The sequence below is a fragment of the Quercus suber genome, unplaced genomic scaffold (assembly GCF_002906115.3).
Source record: "Quercus suber isolate HL8 unplaced genomic scaffold, Cork oak 2.0 scaffold_648, whole genome shotgun sequence".
NCBI lineage: Eukaryota > Viridiplantae > Streptophyta > Magnoliopsida > Fagales > Fagaceae > Quercus > Quercus suber.
In genome coordinates, this window is record NW_027070089.1 from 255,769 (window position 1) to 264,129 (window position 8,361).

Here is an 8,361-nt window from a genome sequence, read left to right on the forward strand (position 1 = left end):
TTAATAAATTATTTTAGAAAAATTTTAAACGATTTTTTTCTCGTAAAAAGTTTCTGTTTTTTAAATCAATGTCTTATAAGGTGTTTGTTAAAATTTTCTATATCTCAAGTAATCCTGGCAATCCAACTTGTGGTGTTAATCCACACGATCAATCATGTATACCAAAAGGACACGAGAAGCAGCAACTTGATCAGTTCTATGGTGGTAAGCACGGTCCAACTCTATACAACAACTATTACCCATACCTCGGTTACACGCCACATTACCCTTGAGATAAGAAGAAATATATATGTTTCAGCAATAAGCCAATACACATCAGGTTGCCCACTTTCATGAAGAGCAGTACTTAAGAATAAGTAGGTTTTAAGTCAAATTTATCATATGCATGGTTTGGGAATTGTTTGTGATGCCTCAAGCTTTGCAGTGTTGTAATATGCACTCAATAGTTAAGCTGCGGCTTTTTTTTTTCTTTTTTGATAATGAAACCTGAAAACTATATAGTTTGATGTGATGTAATGTAATGTATGCAAAATAAATGAGCGATCAAAATATGTCTTTGACATTTTAATTTGAATGATATACTTATTTGGCGTTCTGAAGAGACCATTAATTACCCGTGGCATTGGCTTAGATTGTAGCCCTCCCTCTGAATACACAGGTCTCCCTCAAGTATGAGCTACTCCAGAATTTTTGCTACAGTTGTGGAAAGTTAAGCCATGCAAATTTTTATTTTTAATGGGTGCGCAGATACACTCATTAAAGAAAAATCAAATGAGTCAAACTACATTGAAAAATAGCAAAATCAAATAAATAAAAACTTTTGTTAACAAATTTCCTAAGAGTTGTGGTTAAGATGCATTTAATGTTCTATTAATTAATTATGTTTTTATACATTTAAAAAATAAAATAAAGTGAAACTGTACACATGTATCCAAAAAAAAAAACACTCAATCACGATGAATTTATCATATAAACCAATAAATAAATAACTCATTGAAAAACATACATTACAATTTATAATTAAACATTTATTAATTTTTAATTCATACTGTTAATGCACTCGTTAACATTACCCATAAACAAACAAGGAAAATGTTAACTTTAAATAAAATAAGGGAAATGTTAATTGATACCTTAAGAGCATTTTTTAATTAACCATTTTTAAAAACTTTTTATAGAAAAAAAAATTAATTGACCTTTTGACATCTGTCCATATTTCCCATAAAAATAGCATTAAAATTCTAAAAAATTCTAAAATTATTCATTAATCAATGCCTTAAGGGCATTTGTTAACATGATCCCCTAATAATAAAGCATTATACTTAAAAATAAATAAAAACTAGCCTCTGAGCACGCGCTCAAAGACTTTTCTATTTTTTGAATAAAAAAAAATGAATATGTGGGGTGAGTTTTGTAGATTGGAGGAGTTTTAAAATTAACAAAAGAGTGATCTCACTTTATAGGGAGTTAGTCAGTAGAAGTAAGAATTTAAATCAACATAAAAGTAGGAGTTTATTAGAAGCAGGAAGACATTTCAACGTAAAAGTAGGAATTTATTATTTTCGTCAATTTACTATTTTAACCCCATTTTTAAGTTTTAGGTAGGGGTATTTTTTACAGTAAAAAAAAAAAAACAATAACTAACTTTTTTTTACTAATTTACTATTCTAAACTCATTTTTAAGTTGTTGGTTAATTAATTTAGGGGTATTTTTTATAGGGAAAACAGTAATAACTAAATTTCTGAATCCTTTTAATATATATAGTTTAGGGGTATTTTTTACATGAAAAAAAGCAATAACTAACTTTATGAATCTTCTTAATATATACAGATAATATTAGGGGCGAAGCCAGGAATTTGTAAATGGGGGGGCCGACCACTTGTGCATGGAGGTGTTAACCTACATGGACCTACCACTTTTTCCTCACCACTCACAATTCGCCGCATGGTGAGTTGTAACAAAAATTGTGTAAGTTTTTGTGGTTCTAGCATTTTTCAATAACTTAAGCCCAACCCTATTTTCTAGTCTATCTCCCTCCTACTACACACCTTGACTCAAATGACTGCTAGGTTTCTTTAACGGCTTCTAGGGTTGGATTGGAAGTCTTTGATACCAAGTTGGAGTTGAGTTGTAAAGTGTGGAAGATTAGAAATAGGTGACAAGAGAGAGAGAGAGAGAGAGAGAGAGAGAGAGAGTAGTTTTGATATATAACCTAAGCAGTTTGAGTCTTTTTTTCTTCTTGGGTACTAATTCTGCATTTGGCTAATTATGACATTGTCAACATTCAACAAACATATTAATTTCATCATTTTTAGTTTGTAAAGCTTAAATAGTTAGAATTAGACATTTTGTAAATTACTAATTAAAAATCCTAAATTTAGATAATTAAAAAAATTGCCAGTAAAATAGGAACATTCCACTAACCCACTAATTCTAACACATGTTTCTAATATTTTATTCTTAAAAAAAAAAAAAAAAAAACTCACGCTCAGTAAAAAAAAAAAAAAAAAAACACAACTAATGAAATGCCCTTTATTTAATATAAACTTATCTTTATTTCTAAATCATAAAAAATGGTTTAAAATCTTAAATTGATAAAAATTAAAAACAAAAAACCTAATGAAAGAAGACACTTTGTATCAAAAAAATTATCTACCGCGTTCCTATTTTGAAAAAAAAAAAAAAAAAAAAACTATCCTACGTTTATAGAAAAAAAACTACCTCTGCCACATTTTTTTTTTTTTTTTATAACTCAAAGTTTAAAAATAGTACTAGTTTTAGATAACTTCACGCTTAAAACTCAAGTAAATATGCAGAAATTTCGGATAAAACTACCACTCTTCCACAATTGCAAGTTAACAAAAAATTTAATTGTATTATAGATAAAAAAAAAATTAATTGTTCAAAATTCTTCTTATTCTTAATTAACCACCCATATTGCCAGCACAAAAAAAAAAAAAAAAAAAAAGTTAACAATTGGATAAGATAAACTATGATGAACTATCGCTTTAAAAAAAAATCCACCTACAAATTCTCACAAACACAACTTCAAACTTCAACCCATTATCATTAAGCAGTTATAATGTTCACCCTCCATCCTATCCTCCATAGCAACAACTATTTTTGTATGTAGCCTTTGTAATGGACATTGTTTTATGTTTTCAAGATAAAAGTTTGCAATCAACGAGTAGGGGGCGTGAAGTCTATGCTACAAATGATATGCCACCATTTTGAAGTCCCTTCATGTAGACAACCTAGCTGCTAAAGTTNCTCAATACTCAATTAAGTCAAAGATATCTAAAAAAAAAGTAGCACAAAAATATAATCCAATGTGCAAATGAATGGTGAGAAGAATTCAACGGAAAAAGGAGACTGAGAAAGAGGAAGTAATATTGTGAGACAATGCCTAATTACCTATAAGCTTGCCATTAATGAAAACACGCAACACATCACGCATACTATCAATTGTCAATGTTAGTCTAACTTCCTTTCCTCCCACAAGTGTCCTAATTTCTGAATTGCTAACATCTTTTTTCTTAAAGAATGCATCAATTGTTTTCGTTGCTCATAATTCTTTTAGCTTTAAGAATATGACTCAAAAATTAACCTGAAAAGAACTTTAAAAAATAAATTTTAATTAGAAATTTTACTTAGTTATATGAATGTTATTCATACTCAAGAAAAAAACAAAATTTCCCTATAATTTAAACAGTCAACCCATTTAATACAATTTTAATTAATAATAACCCTTCAAACAAAAACAAAAATAATTTAATTAATTTGTCTTTTATAATGTATTGGTTAATTTAATTATATAGCTTTAATTATTGTTGTTTAGCGTAACAATAAATTATATTGCTTTAATTTATTTGTCATTAATTATACTGCTTTAATCTGTTATATTGTTTAGCCCCTTATACATATTACACTAAAAGAGTCGAACATTATACATTCCATATGCAGCACAATAATTAAAGCAATGTAATGTGCTGCACATTACATTCTTTTAATTATTTTTACCCGGCCCCATGAGCCCATCTACCCCTCCCACCCCACTCAACAAATAACAGACAAGCACAAACATGCCCCCAATCACAATAGCCAGCTGCAATCAGAAAATTTCGCAATGCCAATCACAAATCACAACACACATTATACTAAATGACAATCAATATCTCACCAACACCAACACATTGACCAACACCAACGGATAAAGCCAAATTCAAAAAGACAAAAACAGGAAAAAAAGAAAAGGACCAGCCAATAAGAGACTCACAGTTCAAAAGAGAGAGACACTTACTGAGATAGGCTATTAAAGAATAAAGAGAGAGACTCGGCCATAACTCACATTTCATTTTTTCATTCAGTGAGATAAAGAAAGAGAGAGACTGAGAGAGAGTCAGAGAAAAAACCTTGAGGGAGGGCAGAGGGAGCACCGGAGCAGAGGCAGAGCAATCCAAATCTCCGATCTCCGATCTAGTATCTATATACGAATCTGCGAAAATTTCCATTCCTTTTTTCATTTCAATGAGATAAAGAGAGAAGAGAGACTGAGATGAGAGAGAAAAGAGAGAAATACCTTGGGTGTTGGTTTGTTAGGGTTTGGGAGAAGCACCAGAGACCACCAAGAGCAGGTCAGCGATCTAGCGAATCGGTCAATGATCTATCATCGATCTCAATCTGCGATCTCGAATTTGCGACGGGCGATATACGACGACGTGTGAGCTCGGGTGACGACGACCGGACATGACCGAAGGAGTGGTTTGCGTGGGCAGGGTTGGGTTAGGGTTTTGTTTTGGGTGTGTTTTTTTTTTTTTTTTTTGTTATCACTGAAAAGGTTTGCTAGAGTTTGCCTCTTGCTTATTATAGTTAGATAGTATTAGGGTTTGATTCTCTGCCATTGACGTGATGGGTGACATGGGTTTGATTGATGATCCTCTGTACTGGTGGTTTTTTTTTTTTTTTTTGGTTGAGAACGTTTTCGCGTCTAGTGAGTAATCTTTATGTTACTCGTGGGCTTGGGTCTGTTGCAATTTTTTTTTTTTTTTTTTTTTAGTTCGTTTTGGGAAATTTTTGCATTTTTTTTTTGAATAATTGTAATTTTTTTTTTTTTTTTTAATTTGAGGGTGTTTCTATTCAGCTTCATGTAGACAACCTAGCTGCTAAAGTTCACTATGGAGTCTAAATTCCTAATAGGGCAACATCATCTCTAGAGGTAATTATTTCATGTTGTCTAGATCTAAATATATGTTAGAATGTATTGTGGGAGTTGGATTTGGGAAGTGTCTTCCTAAGTTTAGTAAGCTCAGAGTCACATGTTTAATTTTTTAGTGCATTCTGTCTAAGAGATAAAAAAAATTATTAAAATTTACCCAAAAAATAGAAGAGCCTCTAAGCATATGCGCGTGCTTAGAGGCTAGTTTTAAATTTAATAAGATATGAATCTATAGCGTCCGGTTCATGATAACTATTCTTTATCATTAGTTTAAGAAACTAATTACTTTTTTTTTTTTTTTAATGTAAACGCAATTTAAAGTCAAATTCTTCATTGGAATATGTTGAGCTAACAGCTAACTGAAAACCTATATAAACATCTTTAACTTAATTCTTGATACTTCTTTAGATTATGGATTTGTTGTATTTTCGGAAAAATCCAATAATGAATGTCGAAAAACATTGTTGCCTTGTAATAAATATTTAAATACAACACGTGTCAAGAGTTCATAAAATATGTACACGCAAAGTCAAATGAACTTGTTCTTCTCAATCGATCAAATAAAGAATGAACTACTATTTCTTTTTTTTTTTTGAGAAAGAACTACTATTTCCAATTAAGCACTTAGCTGAAGTTACTTGACCGTTCTATTTCTCACTGATTATCTATCTCAGATATTTTTTTTGTATTTTTTTTTTTTCAAGTATAGAAATTAAAGTTGTTAAAAATGGCAGTGTGCCCTTTAATCAAGCAAAAAACAATAAATAAGGAGAGAGAGAAAATACTACTATTAATTATGAATGAGATGGAAAGTAATAATATTTAATGATATTTTTTTAGCCGTTAGATCATTTACACCTTTTTTGTGCCGAAGATTTCTAATAAATTCAACGTTGAAAAAATGGCATTAAATAATTAAGAATTTTCACCTTATTTACCTAATTAATAACATATTTTTTCTATTCTCATTTACTACTTTCCATACTAGATTGGCAGTTTCAATAGCAAAACTGACTTTTGCGGCCTCTCCCCCTTGAGATCCGGGCCAAAGTAAGTACCCATGATGAAGTACAAGAGGAAAAGCCGATTATCATCTAGTATATGACTTTGTACATTGTTAGATTCTAATCCCCCAGAAGTAATAGGTTCGGTAACCTGAGATGAGCCATCCATTGCCACTAGATTTTTTTTTTTTTTTTTTTTTTTATAATGTAAACGCAATTTAAAGTCAAATTCTTCATTGGAATATGTTGAGCTAACAGCTAACTGAAAACCTATATAAACATCTTTAACTTAATTCTTGATACTTCTTTAGATTATGGATTTGTTATATTTTCGGAAAAATCCAATAATGAATGTCGAAAAACATTGTTGCCTTGTAATAAATATTTAAATACAACACGTGTCAAGAGTTCATAAAATATGTACACGCAAAGACAAATGAACTTGTTCTTCTCAATCGATCAAATAAAGAATGAACTACTATTTCCAATTAAGCACTTAGCTGAATTTACTTGACCGTTCTATTTCTCACTGATTATCTATCTCAGATATTTTTTTTGTATTTTTTTTTTTCAAGTATAGAAATTAAAGTTGTTAAAAATGGCAGTGTGCCCTTTAATCAAGCAAAAAACAATAAATAAGGAGAGAGAGAAAATACTACTATTAATTATGAATGAGATGGAAAGTAATAATATTTAATGATATTTTTTTAGCCGTTAGATCATTTACACCTTTTTTGTGCCGAAGATTTCTAATAAATTCAACGTTGAAAAAATGGCATTAAATAATTAAGAATTTTCACCTTATTTACCTAATTAATAACATATTTTTTCTATTCTCATTTACTACTTTCCATACTAGATTGGCAGTTTCAATAGCAAAACTGACTTTTGCGGCCTCTCCCCCTTGAGATCCGGGCCAAAGTAAGTACCCATGATGAAGTACAAGAGGAAAAGCCGATTATCATCTAGTATATGACTTTGTACATTGTTAGATTCTAATCCCCCAGAAGTAATAGGTTCGGTAACCTGAGATGAGCCATCCATTGCCACTAGTGATGTAATAAATCAGAGGTCTGCATAAAAATGCCACAAAGATTATTAGAATTTAACAAGACAAACAAGACACAATGATTTTAGTTATAAAAAAGAGTTTAACAAAAAGCATGGCATCAATAGATGAGATGAAATACATGCAAGTAAAGTTACTAGAAAGAGTTTAGCATTGGGGCTCCTGTGTTCTTCACTGAATTCTTTGTCCTATATAGTAAACTCTGCAACATTTGAGGGCACGTAATGCACAATACCATGACTTAAGGGTACTATATTTTATGGAATCTATAAAAATGACTTTCAAATGATTAATATCTTCAAAAATTCAACCTTTGTTAAAAAGAGCATGCTGCATTGTCCAATACCATAAAGAATGGAAACCAAATTTATATTTTCATAGGTCATCAGAGAAAGAGGGGAAGAAGGTGCAGCTGATCTTAGAGAATCATTTTAAGATCTTGACACAGGCCAGTAGTCCAAACACTGTTAAAGAAAAGAACAGCTACTAGGGAGTTAATTTTAGCTCTTAACCAACACATATCAACATCCACACTCTAAACAAAGTTCTAAAAGCCACCTTTGTAGAACCACTCCATAAATACACTGAGATGTTCCCAAAGAAGGTTTCAAAACACAGATGTGATATGTTGGATAGCACCCAGAATATATGGTCTAATTATCCTTGAAGCACCCTTGTAAGTGAAGATTTGCCACAAAATTGACATATTAAAATCCATTAGTTATATTCTTGAAATAATTATAATCAAGAAATTACACTATGGTTATCACAAATGGCTAGAAAGAATCTGGATAACACTATCAGTTATATTCTTGAGGATATGGCTGTATGCCAGCAATAGCATCTTTGTATGCCATTTTTTTTTGCCTACCGGCAGCCGGTGGAGGTGGTGGAGAGAGAGAGAGAGCGAGAGAGAAAGAGTCAGAAATCGAACTTTTTTTGGGTTTAGAAATAGATTTAGAAAGTAATAAATGAGGGAAATTAATTAGATTTTAATCAAAATATTTGTAATAATTATAGTTTTTTTTTAACCATTAGATCTACTTAAATCCAATGGTAATGGTTTAAAAAA